This window comes from Hetaerina americana, unplaced genomic scaffold, assembly GCF_022747635.1.
Source record: "Hetaerina americana unplaced genomic scaffold, ioHetAmer1.1.p SCAF_3, whole genome shotgun sequence".
Taxonomy (NCBI): Eukaryota; Metazoa; Arthropoda; class Insecta; order Odonata; family Calopterygidae; genus Hetaerina; species Hetaerina americana.
In genome coordinates, this window is record NW_027286874.1 from 2,677,477 (window position 1) to 2,696,126 (window position 18,650).

Below are 18,650 nucleotides of genomic sequence, written 5' to 3' on the forward strand. Positions count from 1 at the left end.
CGAAATTCACACATCAGGGTAGGGGGGCCAGTTCCTTTCCCTGTGCAGATTATAGTTTCCCAGGAAGACCTGGTACCTGAAAAATCACATAGCTTAGGTGGAGCTGCAGGTGCCCAGAGTTCCTTGCCCGGGAATCGAACCCGGGACCTTCCGGTCAGTAGTCCGACGCTCTACCCCCTGGACTACCGCGACCCCGGTTATATATATATCTATATATGTATATATATACATATATGTGGGTATAATTATATATATACATATAATTATAATTATATATATGTAGCAAGATGCTCAAGATACTAGAAACACATGGATTGGACTACGGCGACAGAAGAATTATCCATAACCTCTACAAGAATCAGGTTACAACAATGCAATGGAAGAAAAATAGAACCCAAAATAAAAGAACCCGGGACCTTCCGATCAGTAGTCCAACGCTCTACCCCCTGGACTACCGCGACCCCGGTTATATATATATATATATATATGTATATATATATATGTATATATATATACATATATGTGGGTATAATTATATATATACATAAAATTATAATTATATACTATATATGTAGCAAGATGCTCAAGATACTAGAAACACATGGATTGGACTACGGCGACAGAAGAATTATCCATAACCTCTACAAGAATCAGGTTACAACAATGCAATGGAAGAAAAATAGAACCCAAAATAAATAAAGAAGTAAGACATGAATGCAACCTCTCACCAGCAATATTCAACGTATACCTGGAGAGGCAATAAAAGAAACGCAATAATTGGGTATCAAAGGAGTCAAGGTAAATGGAGAAGAAATAAACATGCTCCGGATTGCAGGTGACATCGCAGTAGTGGCGGAAACGTGAGAGGACCTGCAAGTAACTCTAAGTGCTATGGATCAAGTACTGGGGGAATATAACATGAACATCAACAAAAAGAAAATTAAAATCCTTGTGTGCGGAAGAGAGAAGCTGAATGCATATATTAAAATTCGAGGGGTGAAACTAGAGCATGTTGACTCCTTCATGCACCTGGGCAGCAGCATAATATGGGATGAAAAAAGTTTGATCGACATCAAGCGAAGAATAGCCCAAGCTAATAACGCATTCATGAAGAAGAGGTAATCACTAAATTCAAAGAACCTATGCCTGGAAACAAGAAAGCAATTCGTCAAGACTTTCGTGTGGATGGCGCTCTATGGTTTCGAGACTTGGAACATTGGAAAAGTGGACCAGTAAATAATAGAAGCCTTTGAAATATGGTGCTGGAGGAGGATGCTGAAGATTAAATGGAAAGACAAAGTAACGAATGAGTAAGTATAAAGAAGAGCAGAAGAGAAGAGGACCATCTGGAGAACTCTACGGCAAAGAATAAATAGATGGATTGGACACACATTGAGGCACAATGGATTGATTAGGAATATAATAGAAGGAAAAATAGAAGGGAAGATTCCACGAGGAAGATCAAGAGACATGTACATAGGACAAATTATGGACGTAAAACAGAGAAATTATTAAGTATTGAGGGCATTGACATTAAATGAAGTAGAATGGAGGGCTGCAGTAAACCAACCCTAGGGTTGAAATACTGATGATAATGATATTTTATTATGACCTAACTTATGAACTCTCGTATATTTTGATTTTCATTTAATTGCATAACAGCATATATAACCTGCACAAATAATCATAAATAGAGCATATTATAGAAATGTACTGAAAATGCTCCAAGACCATTATAACCGTCAAATGACACATTTCAAAGCAACAGGCTGGCTGCTGCGTCACAAAAATCCACTATCACACATGCTTTAGCTGGCTACGTCGTAAAAATAAATTTAAAGTGTCTTCATCCTCTCTAAGGTGTAGGCCAAGCTGCATATGCCTTTTTCCTAGCCATTAACTTGAAGAAACACTATCATGCTTATATATATATATATAGAAGTAATTACTACAATATAGTAGTGATTACTTCTATATCTTCGGATGAAGACGGATTGCTTCCGTCGAAATATCAAGAAAATACGTGTGAGTGTTCTTCTTTTTTTGTGTTTCTATATTGTGTGTTACTGTGTATTGTACTATTCGGCACTTCCGTGTTACGTCTACGAAAGCATATATATATATATATATATATATATATATATATATATATATATATATATATAATTTTAAGTCCCTTAATCGGGACTTGAACTACGGATATTTCGACAGGCCGGGCCGATGCTCAAACCACTTAAGCTCTCGAGGAAACGTGAATTACACTTATATCTGCCTGAGGTTTCTGCAACCAGGTGCCCCAATTCTTTGACCAGGAGATGGCGTCCGGGAGCTTCTTCACCCACCAAATGGACGAGAATACAAGAGGAAAGAAGGGTAATGGAAGGAATTATACAACGTCATTAAGGATATTCCTTTCAATAAAGTTTTTTTACTAACACTTGACTTTTGCACTTCGTCATACAATATTTTTCACTAAATATGTGCATGATGTCGAGGTTTTCAGAGACGCCAGATTCCGGGATGGAATCATATTTGCGGCTAGGCTGAGTTATTTAACCTCCACAAAGCCCTTTGCGACTTGGATCGATTGCCTTATTTTTAGTTCCATATTGAGGAGACTCTAACGAGGACACGTACACGAACGAGTGTCCCAAAGTGATAACGTGTGTATTTTCGAAAAATGGCCTTGATTTTGATTCAAAATATCTCGTCCTTGCAAGACTTATATGGAAAAATTTAGTCTTTGCACACTTTGAGGCGTTCGGGTTCAGAGTCAGGGCCGGGATTAGTTTGTACAAGCGGTTTTGTATTCGATTAGAGCGCCATTGGGGTCACAAGGGCTGAGAAAAATCAGCAATGGCAAGACACTTAAATTATTGAAATGCTCAGAGAGTTGCTCACGAGGAAGGTTAAACCTCTCGGGGAATGTGCTACCTGTAAACCCCAATCGATTTTCAGCTATTTTTCAATGAAGAGAGGTAATTAATTTTTCAGTCGAAATGTATTGACTTTGGACAAATTTAACTTAATGCTGTGTTGCTAGCTTTATGTTTAATTTTTATGTGTTATAATGATATTTCTCATTTATTTCATCATCGTAAGACGTTGCAAGTTGAGACATGTTCAGTTCACGTCTTCCTGCTTCTAACGATGAAAAATTCGTATATATAGTATATGTATGCATATATATATATATATATATATATATATATATATATATATATATATATATATATATATATATATATATATATATATATTATATATATATATAATATAAATATATATATATATATAACCGGGGTCGCGGTAGTCCAGGGGGTAGAGCGTTGGACTACTGGCCGGAGGGTTCCGGGTTCGATTCCCGGGCAAGGAACTCTGGGCACCTGCAGCTCCACCTAAGCTATGTGATTTTTCAGGTACCAGGTCTTCCTGGGAAACTATAATCTGCACAGGGAAAGGAACTGGCCCCCCTACCCTGATGTGTCAAAGTTCAAACGCTGAATTTTGGCCATTTTCTTGGAATTTCAGCCCACCCCGTGGGCCAACGCGGCTCCTCCCACGCCTCCCCCACCCCACTCACACCCTGGTTTCGATCGTTCATTCCACCACTAACCCCTTTCTCCATGGTGTTCCCTCACTTTTCCCTCCACTTCCGTATCCTGGGACCCCCACCGCTCACCTCTGACGCCGCCTTCTCTTCAACCACGCTCCGCTGTCTGCAACGCCCACGCCGTCCTCTAATAACGTCCTCCTCATCCTTGCTCCTGAAAATAGATAAGATTTTTCAATTCCCACTCATAAGTCAAGCGTTCTGCATCAAAAGATAATTCTAAGTACTTACCTGAATCATAAAATCCCTACACTAAATCAATATTAATTATTACCTGGTAGTCTTAACGTGTTAAGTAGGTTTTGGACGGACCCAGACTGAACACATGAAAGAAGAGGCCTGAAATGTTAGCATTTTCAACTATGCATTGCATCATAACAATATCGCATACTTTAACATTTATTTTTATTCTTTATATAAAACATTGGAGGCCTAAGACCGTATCCAATACAAATCGGACACGGTTGCACCTCAATTTTTTATTTTAAAATAGTCTGCACCACGACAAACGTTAAAGAGGAACTAAGAAATTTGGTTTTTAACCAAAGGTTTCGAAAAAATTCAGTTCAAACTAATCGCGGCTCACAGAAGAATTTTTATTGTAAAAAGGTATTTTAAAATTCATTCTCTCCTGTAATTCTCAGAACAGACAAAACGTTTTAAACTTTTTATATGAAAAATGAAACGCTCTTTTTTATGAAAATAACTGTGCGTTCTTTTTTTAAAAAATAATACTTTATGTTACTGTTATTTTTTTGGGTTAATGTTACCACTATTTAATGCTTATTGAATATTTGTACTTTCTTCCAACCCTTTATTCGAAAGAAAAACATGCCATTAAACGGCCCCGTGTACCAAAAATCATATTCATTTGTCAGTTAAATGGCATCTAAAAGGAGAGCAGCTTGAGAAGCGAAGTTGCGCACGACGCACGTGCGGCCATTGGGACTTCAAGGTTCACATTTTTTTATCGGCAATCGTAATGCCATTAATTAGGGTGCGCGCCTATGTTATTTCTCCGCCTCCCATCGCATCGGAATCCCTATCGGCCTTCGCACTCCCTTTCGTGACTTCTTACTCTCACCTAAGTTTTTACTTCAGTAAACATATTTCACGCTATTAATGTCCCTATGATGCCACGCGCTGCTTCACGTTCACCGTTTTCTAACCGACCCCCTCTATTTTCCCGTTGCGGTCACATTTTGTCGATTTCAACGCCCTCCTATGTACAAGACCATGATCCACGTAAAACTACCTCATGTGTCAAATCATACTATAGATCCGTCAAATGGAAGAGAGAGGGCACTTTGCCAAAGAGCCGATATTTCTTTAATTATTTTAAAAAGTACGTTCTCCTTTTCATTTTATGGTGTACAAAACTAACACGAAGTGAAGCCTCATCCTGTAAGGTTTATTATTATACTATAAATCACATTACCGCCTACATTATCCCACCGATAACTGTAATTGCCCAATGCAGGAGCAAGTAAAAAAAATTTAATTGCTTGGGGGTAATCATTGATCAATATTTGGTGAGCATATTTTAAAAATAAATTATAATTTAATTAAAACCTTCGTCAAGTTAACTACGTTACTAGTTTTGTAAGCTTGAATATCATCAAGATAGTGTATTTTGGACTGGTTAAAAGTATTTTAAGATATGGTATAACAGTATTGGGATCCATCGGTAATACAAAAATTAATATACTAAAAAATAAACAGCATAATATCCTCGAGAAAATTTCTGAGGCTAGATCAAAAAATACAAATATTCTACATAAAGAAATATCTTTCAAACATTGGAAATTCTGCCTGTAGACAGGCTATATAGATATGCCATCATCATAGGAAATGAATTTAATGACAAATATAAAATACCTAATTTACCTAAAAAGGCGTTAACGTTGAAGGATAACTTTAAGTATATAACAAAAATATATCATATAAATCCAGTTTGAAGAAAATTGGAAGTTACCGTACCTCTAATTTTTTATGAAATGCCTGAGGAGTTAAGAATATTACCGTCACTAAAAGTTGTGAAAGGGAGAATAAATGACTGGTTATTGCACAAAATAGATTAGGGCTTGGAACAATACTTTACATAGAATATATGTAGCTCTATAACTGCTACAGTTTAAGCTATATTTTTTGTTTATGTGGCACCTGCTGTCAAGCCAAAACTGACAGGCTTAGGAGGGCCATAATGAGTATTCAATTTATACTATTGTTGTTTATGATGCAGATTGTCTTTAAGTGTCTTTTGAATTGATAAGTTCTATTGTATATGATGAATAAATAAAGAATAAGTACAGAGCTAAAACTCCCCGATGGAAACTCCTCCGATGACCAACATGGAAAACGTGAAAATGACGGACAATAAATGACTCCAATGGAGAAGATTCAAGGTTTGCTGAGCTGTACCAACCAGGGATGGCAACAGAATCAGTTCTTTGGAAACGATTAAGTTCCACTTCGGTATCCGCGATGGGTTCACGCCAAGGGTTTTTGCTGCGGACCGAACAACTCGTCGCTTAATTTTGCTAGCGGTTCGAAGAGCGGAGCTTCTAGTTCGCGGGCGAAATGGGTTCGGTTTTCGGGTTCCAGGAAATGGAAATGGGTTCGGTTCCGTGAAGGGAGGGTGATCGAGGTCAAAGGGAGGAGCTGGATGCCATCCATGTCCGCGATGGGTTCATCCTCCGACGATGCGCATTCGCATGACCATCCCCCGACTTCATCGTTGAATTTTGTGAATCGAACTCGTAAGCGCATTCTCCATGGTAGGGCAGTGCGGGTCCTATCTTTCGGAATCTTCCAGTTACAAATCGATGGGAACACTGCGTCCCGCATCACGCCTCACGATCACGAGCTGGGGGAAAACGAATCCTTTATTTCATCTCCACACCTCGCAGCGATTTTTTTTAACTTCGATAAGCCTTTCATTTTCAAACTGACTCGAAAGTTCCCCTCCGTGCACGTTATTACGAGTTATTACTCGCAATTTCCCTATCAATGGCTCAAAATCAAACATCGCCCAGTCTGGATTACTGTGACGAATATATATTTCCATCAGTTATGGAATCAAAATCATTATTATATCATAAAAAAGTGAATTAAGTTTAAACTAGTTATTGGAAAAGCATATCCAGGGAGCAATTTTCATATCCATTGTGAAAAACAGGTAGCGAATTATTTTCGGATCATATCACCTCAAATAAAAACTAATGGTATCATCTATGATTACCAACTTATTCAAAGATTCATATTCCATTTTAGCGATCGGTGGGAGGAGTAAATGAATTACAGCAGTTTGCAAGTGGAGTTAAATTATATCTAAAGGAATGCACACTCTATCTTCAAAAAAACTCTGGAACGTATCGTCGAAATAGTCTATCGATTAAATAAAAGTTGATAGTTAAATACATTTAACCAATAGCGCTTTCACCGCCGACCATACGCTGTGATATTTAATACACCGTCACGCTATATCGTGGGATCTTCCGCGATTGAGTTCAAAACGACCGAAGTCAAAGACTAAAATGATCAAGAATGTAATGTAACCATACCAAACAATTTGAAAATGTTTCAGGATGGAAAAGAAAACAATTTACAAAGAAATAAATGTATTCGCCGAGCGAATAGAGATAAGGTTCACGTGACCTATGAAGTCACAAAAATCAAATGTTGGCATTTCAATATAGATTACATTAATTTCCTGTTGACCACTTGCCGCGCAACAACAAGAAGATTTAATGGAGATTCTGATATTTTTTCACAATGAGAAATGCCGTTAAATTGCCATCAAATACTTCAGTATATCAAATAATTGAAACAAACTTTAAAGGAAAATCTACCCTTTCTAGATTCATGTTCTAAATTTGGAAACGCCTCCAAGATATAAAAATTAAGTTCTACAAACGTAGGTAATTAGTGACTGCCTCTATCACGTCAAAAATCACAAGAAAACCCTTGATAGTGTTTGTTCCAACAATGTGCAGTCTCCAAAAATAACGTCAAACAAATGAAGAAAAAACAAGAAATATGAAACGGTTTCTTTCGTGGGTTTCTTTCAATGTTATCGTTTCCTCACTGAAAATTTCGACCAAATTGCCACAGAGGGATTGGCTTAGAGTTTATATCCTATGCATATTATCATCAAAAATCCTCGGAATTAGCTTTATATTGAACTCGTAGATAAGTATAGAATAACATATTATCTTGGAATTAGACAAATTTCATGTCGAAATCGGGGAATATTTAATAACTGGATTCGATTTTTCGTTTGAGAAATAGTCGATGAGAAATTATGACGCTGCACGGACGCCTGAGTTGTGAGGAAGAGAAAAATTATTTTGCAAAAGAGTCCGGTCTCAGCGAAATAATATAGATCCTCGATTCGGTGGATGATTCCGGGACTTGCATCATGAAGCTGACAACGGATGGATTACGCGCGGACCTATACGATAAGTCGAAGGGCTCGCCACTTGGCAGGCACGGCTAAGGCGTAACTGACGTTCGGATGACTAACTAAGTTGGAATTTAATTACTTCAGATATGTCTGAGAAATTGTCCCTAAAAATTCATGTTAGTCCTTTTTTGCAAAACAAATTCATGAGCAAGTTTACACACGCGAGCGGAGCAATTAAGTTATGGAAAAGGTACGTTCGTTTAATTAGCGGTAACAAATTTATTCAAACCCTCGGGCTATTTTCTCTTGAGAAATTTCACTTCTAAGGATTACACAACATTTTTTTCAAGGAATTTAATAATTCATTTTCAAATTTTAATTCAAAAAATATCATTTCTTTCTCAATTCTACAAAAAATCAGAGTAATGATATTTAAGAATTTTTCCCATTTTAAACTTTTTATCCACAAGAATTTTTGTAATTAGAATTGGTATTATTTCTGTTAGAATATGAGTCGTTTACAACTCATATCATCACACTTTTCAGCAATGTACAATAAATGAAACCTTTGTTTCTTACATGTATGTCTGTGAGAAAAAAGAAATACTTAATTATGCTACATTTATGAACTTCAATAAAAACTTCGCGAAATAACTCATTTTCACTTGCCAGATTGCAATTATCATTCTCCATTTCTACATTAACGTATTTATCATTTCGTACGTGTTGCTTTAATACCTTAATACACCGCTCTCCCGCCACACGCTATCGCAACAGCTGCGGTGACTGGTATAGACAGCTTCTTGATTCACAAAGCAATTAGACCAAAGTCCCGATATGGAATAGTTATGCTCCAATGAATTGCAAAAGACTTATTCACCAGATATAATCCATTTCTATTTTGACATACAGCATGGAGAGGTGAATGAGAGAAAGAATAGAGAGCAGGCTACAGGGTACCGGAATGAGAATAGCAAGGAGCATGACTGCCGAGGCTCTTGAAGAGATCTATTGAGGAAGTGAGAAAGAGAGAGAGCAAAGGAAGAAACCATGAGAAGGAATTGAGGATTGGAGGTTGAAATGGTGCGGACAAAGGAAGAGGAGCAAGGGGACGCCATGGAAAGGAAGGCGATTAAGATGAGAGGAGAAAGACCAAGAGGAAGGCCATTGAGATTCTGGAAAGAAACATTTAGCCGAGAGGAGAGTATTGGATGAAGATCGAGGAGAAGAGGATATTTATTGACCGACAGTGGCGGAGAGGTTTTTCATGACGCGACGAGCGGTCAGATGGAGGAACGCTTCAAGAAGTATACGTATTTTTATATAGGTTTTCAATGAACAGTTTCCTGCATTTTTGTGGATCCCTTGGTTACTTGACGGTTCAAGGATTTTTCTCCATAGAACTACAAGTGCACAATGAAATATGTGAACTCTAAGGCATATACGAAGGTGTTCGGATGTGAGTCCTTGAATGTATTAGGGTGTCAACACCCCATGGGACTGGGAAAGTGAGGCTTAGGCAGTAGATGCAATATATGTAGCTTGCGGGATGTGCAGCGCCATTCAACGGATAGAAATGTAACTTCGAGCGTCCCCCAGGGAAGTGTAATAGGGCCTCTTCTGTTCTTAATATACATTAATTTACTTAAGCGCACACGTTAGTAGCAATCTGAGGTTGTTTGCGGACCACACGGTGGTATACAGGGAAATAAGGAGCCAACTAGGTTGCGAGGTACTCTCTGGAGACTTTGACACAATCTCGGAATAGTGCAAGAAATGGGGGTTAATGCTTGATATAGACAAATGCGCAGTTTTGAAATTTTGGAACATAGGAAGTGACGAACAGGACCTAAACTACGAAATTGAGGGTTCAGTATTGACTACGGCTAATGAAGTTAAATGGGGTAGTTCTACCACCACGTCTTTCATGGGGAGCACATATCGGGGCAATATGCGGATCCGCTTTAAAGAAACTCGGCTTCATAAAACGGGTGATGGGGAAATGTAGTGAAAAAGTTAAAGATATTGCTCTAGTTAGACCTCATTTGGAATATGCCGCAAGTATTTGGGATCCTTGGGAGAAAATTTGGTAAAAAGAATCTGACAAAGACCAGAGAAAATCCGCCAGATTCGGTAAAAATTGTTATGATAAGAAAACAAGTGTGACAGGTCTCTTACGGGATTTAGGCTGGGAGCCACTTGAAATACGAAGAGAACAAGCGAGACTCAGACTTTTAGAAAGGTTCAGAGCAAACGAGTTTAACGATGACACTAAAGGAATAAAATGGCCCCACACTACTTAGATACATCAGACCAAAAGATAAAATAATGGAGATAGATTCCAGTACAGATAGATACAAATACTCATTCTCTCCCTGAACAATCAGAAATTGTAGTGTGGTTCTCGGGAACCCCCACTAACGGTTCTCTCCCAAGGAGTACCCCCCAGTATACCAGACAATGTATGGTGATTTAGTGAGGGTTTCTCGGAAACAAGACAAGAAACTGCCACCCAATTCCCTCGTTGCTACAATATAGCTACTTTGGAGTCATCCCTCCCCCCGAAGGCGCGATGCCTTTTAAAGTGAGACGATACTGGAGCAGGGACCCATTCCCTTCCCCATTCCTCACCCGATACCCCGTCTCTGAGTCCGTCGGTCGAGCATACGACCACACCAGAGATGCCCCGCCTTGCCCCGCTCGCTCGTCCCTACTCCCGGGTGCCTGAACTCCATAGCTTGAAAAGGGTTAAATAAAGTCTCATAAACCGAATACTACTGTCTCATTCTGTGCTACACCCCCACCAATGATGTCGTGGCCGGCAACCACACGACAAAATCATAATAATAAGAAACCAAAATCACTCTAGAAATGTTAAAAACATTGAGGGAGAAAAATTAGGATTAGGATAATACTTTCAATGCCGTGCGTTAAGTCGCTCGTGATGACAAGCTGAACCCAGCGTTGAGTCTTAAATTCTCTAGGGCCTCCCAGCCGATATGTTGTGATGGGTTCAATAACCCTTTTGTGCTCTTCTGGAGGCAATGTGTTACGAAACAATTCTTTGCATTTTTGTTAATTCTCACAGTGTGTGTCTCATGTGTTTGGTCGTAAATGCACTCAGTGTTATTCTCGAAGTGAGGTCTAACCGGTGAAATATATCATTTTCCCTCCACAGTTACATTTTCAACTTAATCCACTTTCAACGTTTCCATAAATGCTGTACTTACTTATATGAAATTATAAACAATGGCAAAGTGTATTCAAATCATTAGGAAACAATGTTTTGAAGATCTACATCTACTAAATACCCCGCAAGCCGCCGCAAGGGCGTGTTAGGACACCACCCGTAATTAAGAAAGAAAAAAAGATTGCATGCAAAAGCCACAAATTTGTACCATCCACAAACGAAATATGGCATACACAACCCCGCGAAAACATGGACACTTCACAAACATTCCTTCGATTGAATAGGCAAAAATTTGTTCATTCACATTCAATTCACGACCAAATCAAAATAAGCGGGATACCTACACAAGAAGCGCCCACATGCTCTATGGATGAACAGTCAGTCTCCTTTAGCAAAATAATCGTGCCCACTCTTATCACATGCATAGTTATTTTACTATTAAGTTACATAAAAAATGAATCACGCGCTATCTTAAAATGAATTTTATTTGTATCTAGCAGCATTGTGTAATCAGTTTTATCCCAATAGAAGTTATAAAAACGAAATAAATTACTGTCAAATTAAAGTAATCGAGGAAAAAGCCTCGACAGTTATTTCTATGGAGACATCCGTTAGTGTACACAAAAATGCAGTTGTTTCAGAGCGTAAAAATCATTCCGGGATCAAAACCCGGGTCCCTCGATTTTTGGCCGATTTCTCATACCACTTTAAACTACCTTAAGCTACTCTTAATCAGTGAAGCAATTGAGCAGAAAATTTTATTTTTCTGATTCAATAACTGAGAAACGGTAAGCAAATATTATCCTTCTGCCTCTTCATATAAAAAAATTGCGGTAATATTTCCACAAATGATCCGTCTCATCAATCTTTGGGATCGATTTTATTCGTAATTCTCCCCGAAAATTTTTAATGGCGCAGTTTGGGTTCTGAAATCCCAACGTGGTCACATAAAGAATACATATCCGAAGAGAAACGCCATTACAGCTTTTCATTTAAAACTGGTTCAATGCAAGTAGTTTCGACGAATCATACGTGCATAATTTTTGCAAAGAACCAACTGTATTCATCCGAAGGTGAGTTGGTCAACAGATAATCGTTTCAACCATGACGTCATTAAGTTGAATGATGCAAGGGTGTTTCCCGCTTCCGTGGAAAAATTCCACATCAGACATGAACTCGAAAATATTTTCCTCTCTGCCATTCCCGCCTGCATTTTTACGAACCCATGGCAACGGATTTAGGGGCACTGAGCACCTGTAGGGTTAAAGACCAAAAAGCGCCCATATTGGCACTGCCGGGCTTTGAGGGTGGCAAGTGGTGTGACGGCACCGGGCCCCGCGCTGACAGGGCCCCGCCGAGGCCCCGCGGTTGTCGATTACAAATATATTACGAATTACAATCAAGTGAGAAATTTTTGACTTCGCGAGGGCCTCGCATAAAAATCCATGGAATGTAATAATAACTTATAAGCGATAGAAAGCTTGCAGCACCCTTCGTTTTTGCGCGGTTTTCATTCGCTGTCTTGTTGAAACCTTAATGTTCCCGCTGATCACATTGTTACCGCTCCCGCTACGTCATAACCACGTCAGGTCTCGCGCATTGGCAGCTGCTCACCAGTAAAGATACCTCTGCCAATTGGTCAAACGGGAAACATTTTAACATTGAACCAGATGAAGCGTCTGCGGGTTGACATGGTACAAGAGAAACGAAATGTTCGGCAAGAACACAGAGAGCGGTGCATGTCGGAGGTGCCGGTTGGGAAAGGGGAAGGAGGCCGAGGAAAGGGACTGGGTGAGATGGGAAGGCGGAACCGCGAGTGGAGGGGCGGGCATTCGTCCCGTGGGTTGGAATGTGGGGAGTAGTAGGGGGACGGCGAATGGGGGAGGGCGGAAGTGCAGTGGTGGGATATGATGGGAGTAGGGGCGGGGGGGATGTGCCTGTGTGTGAGAATGGAACAAAAAAACAAAAGGTATTAATTTTCCAGGTCGCAATTCTCGTGGGGGAGTATTAAATAATTGCTCCGGCGCGTCAAGACTTTTTGTTCCGAGTAAAGTAGTGGCCTTGTTCCATTAGATGCTCTGCAAAATGGGATTTATCTGATTGTGTGCGTATAAAATGCAGCGAAGGCACTCCTTGGTCTGATTTTCAAAAATAATTTCACCAGGCCGACAGGTAACTCATTACAGTGTCCTCTTTTTTTTTAGGCAGTCAACCCATTGAAGATAGATTTTGTATGGTTCCTAAATAGCCATTAACATTACCTGAAAGTGATGTGGTTATCAGGAGAGAGTCATAACGTGTGGAATTGCACCGAGAAAATAAAAGAATGTTTAAAGTAATATCACTTTGTATCCCACAGAACAATTAATTCAATACTATCCACTATTACTGAATCTAAATCTGAATCCATCTACTATTCCTGAAATCGACTCTGTGTCACAGTGTCAATCTGCAAATTTTAAGAAAGACAGTAATCACCAAAATACTGAGGATATGTGGAATCATTTCCTTGGCATCACGCGTTGAGCAGTCAGCAAGTCTATTCCAAATAATTACCTGTAGTATAAGATAACATGGAACCTAGATGGCACAACGCGGATGTTTTAAAAGTATTGCGTCGTCAAAGGTTATGTCACGTCAAGATGAAAAATATTAGGAATGATACCTCTAGTGACAAAAGATTTGAGATCACCTTTAATGACAAGATATCTAGGACTACTGCCAAGAAGGAATTTCGGAAATTGTAAAGCAAATTCAATAGGAAAAGATTGGCATAAAATTCGAAGGAGAATCCAGAAGTATTTTGGTCATACATCAGAGAGGTTCAGAGAAATAAGTCAACAGTTAATTCACTCATAAGCGAAAGAGTAACCAGCAGGTTGGAAGAGACCAACTTATTAAATTCCTTATATCAAAGCGTCTTAACCATTATTTCTTCAAATGCCTTATCAAATCGTGCCGGTCAACCGATGCCCAATATTAAAATCTCATGTAATGGAATAGAACATTTGCTGAAAAATATTTGATCTAATAAATCCTCCAGACTTGATCAAATACCCGGTCGTATATAATAGGAAACTAGCGCAGGATATTGCACCGTCTCTGGAAATCACGTTTAAGAATTCGCTAGTAGATCACAAGGCTCCCAGTGATTTGAGAACGGCTGACGTAACACCAATATTTAAAAACTGAGCCGGGATGAACCGAGCAATTACAAAACTCTTTCCCTAGATCCTTTTCGTGCAGGGTCATTAAACATATAGTTGCTAGTTCGATCATGAGACACCTAGATAGTCAGGAGTTATTAATGAAAAATCAGTATGGTTTCCCAAAGGGTAAAACCTTCGAGGCACAACTTGCGCGTTTTTTTCATGATACTCTTTGTTCGGGAGAGAGCAATTTTCCAGTTGACGCGATTTTTCTAGTATTTAACATAGCTATCGACAATGTACCTCATTGTAAACTACTCTCAAAGCTAGAAGCATATGGTATAGATAAAATAATCCTGGGTTTGTAAAGACTTTTTGAATGGTCGGGTGTAAAAATTAGTCATATATAGAGCTAGCTTTAATGCAGTAGAAGTTACTTCGGGTGTTCCCTAGGGGAGTGTTACCGGACCTATTTTATTACCTATTTGTGTTAATGATACTAACTCCGTATTCACTTGTAAGATATGTTTATTTTCCGACGATTCAGAGGTATACGTTAATTTTTTCAATTCAACTCAAAAAGGTGCGTCATGCTGAATATTTGGATAAATATCAATTACCTCCCGAACGCCTACTGCATCGGGAATACCGAAATTGAATGTGTAGACTATTCAATACTTAGGCGTTATCCTCACTAACGACCTCTCCTGTGTGAAACATACATGGGAAATGTGTGGAAAAGCTAACAAAAAATTAAGGTACATAAGATGACTACCAAGTAAATGCGATTAAAAGATTAGAGAGAAAGGTTATCTCTCCGCGATTAGGCATTTTTAGAATATGCTGATAGTATATGGGGTCCTTATGAAGTTGAGTTGATTGCCGAATTTTATAGCGTGCGTAGGGGAGCCAGACTTGTGAAACGTTGTTCCGATCAACTTAGTGGCGTATTCAAATATTAGAGGAGCTAGGTAGGGAATCACTCACGTAGCGAAGGTTAAAATTACAGATTGAAGCTCTTCATAAATTGAAAGGACGTCTCTTTAGCAGTGATGTTGAACATGTATTATTACCCCCATCGTACTACGGTAGGAGGGATAATGTTTGTAAAGTTAGAGAGATTAAGTGTAGAACAGATAGATTTACGATTTAATTTTTTCCACGAACGATAGGGGATTATAATAATATTGCCCGACCAGGGTAGGGTCATGTTTGGGTCAAAATTATTCTGGTGTGTATTCACCCCCGGCCACATACCCTAGCGGTAGCTTGTAGGGAACATAAATAAATAAATGAAATAGTATTTCCTTATTTATTGATTCGCCGATAAAGAGGACAGACCAAATGTCTTGCATAAATTGAAAGAATGTCTCTTTATCAATGATGTTAAAATAATATTATTGCCTCCATCGTACTACGGTAGGCGAGCTCATTTTAGTAAAGTTGGAGATATTAAGTGTAGAACCGATAAATTTTCAATGCTATTTTTCCCACGAACGATAAGGGACCAGAATGATGTTGTGCGACCACGGTTGAGGTAAAAATTAGTTTGTTAGTAATTAATTCGTTTGTAATTTCGTTCAAAATTAGTTTGGTGTGAATTCACCCCTGTTTACACCCTCTATCAATGGCTTGCAGGGTACTAAAACAATACTTATATGCTACAGTTTAGTGAAGAATGTTTAATTAAATTATCTACCGTGTAGAATGCAAACTACTTATTTTAAAACTCATTGACTGTCTTTATTTATTCAATGGTTGCCTCGGGAGCGGTGGAGTAACGTCCTCCCCTTCTTACTCAGAAGTCCTGTGATCGATAGCCCTAATTTCACCCTATAAAGGCAAAATTTATATATTCATGAATTGCCAATAATTTTTAATTCAAAGTTTTATTTCTTTAATTTTCCCATTGCTTGAACTAATTTTTTGACTCACCGAGCAACTAATTCTTTAATCCCTCCGGCCTAAATTCTAGTTCTCCGTGCATAATTTTCTTCCCCGTTTCCTTCTGCTTTCAACCGGCCTTCTATACCGGTCTTCCCTCCTCCGTCCCACCATTTGCCCCTCTTATCACGCCATCAGTATCCCACCACGTGTCTCAATATCTCTTTCGTTTGCTATTTCTGCCTTCTAAGAAAGTCAACCACAATCCTTTTCTCTCTTACACCAACATACTTAACACTTCCTCGTTTGTCTTTCTCTCTTTCCAAATCATTTTTTAAATTCTTCTCCGTGCCCAAATTTCAATAGTCTCCAAGCGCTACACCTCCGATCTCAAAGCCCATGTTTCCAGCCCGCACTACGCTCAGATATGTTTAAGGTGTTTAGATGACAGAAACACAGCAATTCCACGATCAATATTTATTGACGACCATGGTTTCACCCGCCTCTGAGCGGCATTATCCGATGAACCTCTTGGTGATACCACATAGTAGGACTGTATCATCTTCTGACCTAATTATGATGTTGAAAACGAAACAGGTGGTTCAATAAATCCTATGTACCGTTTGGCCATTATTTTACTCCGGAAGGTCACAGAACGTCCGCTTGGCCTTAAAAATCACCTAAGGCCCGATTTTGTAATGTCTCATTTAATCGATTTGTTATTCTGAACTCTAACTTAACTTGGAGAATGCCAATAAATCCGAAGTTATAAACAAACAACATTGATAATTTGTGAAAGAAAGAATTTAAACGGAAGCAACAACCTCTCTCATTTATCGAGCTGTTTAACGGTTGGTTTTGAACTTATCTAGTGCTCATAAAACTGAGTTTCGGTCATAACTGGAGGTTAGAATTAACATCCAGTCTAAGGAGACATTATATATCCTGTTCTAAATAGCGCTGATGAGGTCCTTAAGGTATTCCCCCCTGTAGAAGGCGACCCAAAATGAGTTTAGGAGGCATTTAAGAGCCAAACTATATTCCCACCGTGATCATATGAAAACCGATTTAGCTTCTTTCCGAAACGCACCACCATTTGCGACAGAAATCCACGCACAACCCTTGTGCGACCTGACCTGCTCCTGAAAAGAACACCCCTATTCCCCATATTTCCCTTGACACCCGTTGGTCAAAATCCCCCGCTTTCCTCAAGGAACACAGATACACTGGATAATTGTCAGTTAGTTCCCGTGAACACTGTGTCGCGCCGGACCTCTGGGTCGTGTTCTCTTTCGGCCAATGTTGGAACTTCTTACTCAAACTACCCGCGAACTGCATAAAAGCACTTTATTGTCTTCTAGAGAATTTGAACCTCAAGGGTTAAACTTCAGAGAAATTAATGTAAATGGTATATTAGTCTGGCTGTTCAGGAAATTTCAATTACAAGAGGTACCGCCCTGATAGTTATATGCACATTAAACTCCTGAACATAAAAACGGGCATTGGAGAGTGCGTCGCTCTAACTTCAAAAATACGTATATTAGAGAATCAGGGATACATAATATTGAGATGCTATACAGCATAAACATGTTAAAATTTGCTCTATTTTATCTAACAAAATCCAATATTAATTTCCAAGAGAACATATACTTTTATTAATAGACAAGAATAGTAATTTCATTTAAATAGATATTGAATAGTTGCGTTCGATGTTTTCTTTTGCTGTGATCATCACTTGTGCGCAGGAAGGCAAAGATTTCTTACGCCAGTCGTTTATACATAATATTCGCTTAACTACTCACTGTGGTCCAGCCTATGGCTGTAAGGTGCGTCTAGAATTTTTTAAGCACAGAGTTAGCCTTAAATCTTTCCGTTTTCAATTATTCAGCAGGTATTACATACAGGTACATTACATACCTGTATATTGAATGAACTCTTAACTCCTCGAAAATTTCCAAACCTAGATTTTATCATGGTAATGTGAAGACGGAGTGGTCACCCCGGTCACACTATTGGTAAATAGACTAAAGTATTTACGTTAAGACCCAGTGAATAGAGATTCTGAACACGGTAAATAGTTGTGGGTCAACGTCATTTTGTGAATTTTGGAAATAATGTACCAGAACAGTTTTTGAAATTCGTCAAACTCGGAAACTCAAGTTTTCATGTTGACGGCCTAATAAAACTCTTGGAACCTAAGTTTTCTTTTATTTCTGTCTCTCATAGATCATGAAGGCTTCGCATTTATAGATAACAATATCAGCAAATGAGTACTTTATATCACAAATATCTTCGTCAAGAGAAAAGAGCCATTTGATATAAGCTGATTACAAATGGAATGCACTAAACGCAACTAATGTTACGTTTAGTATATTCTGCCGTTAATAGATATATAGTTCTCCGAATCTC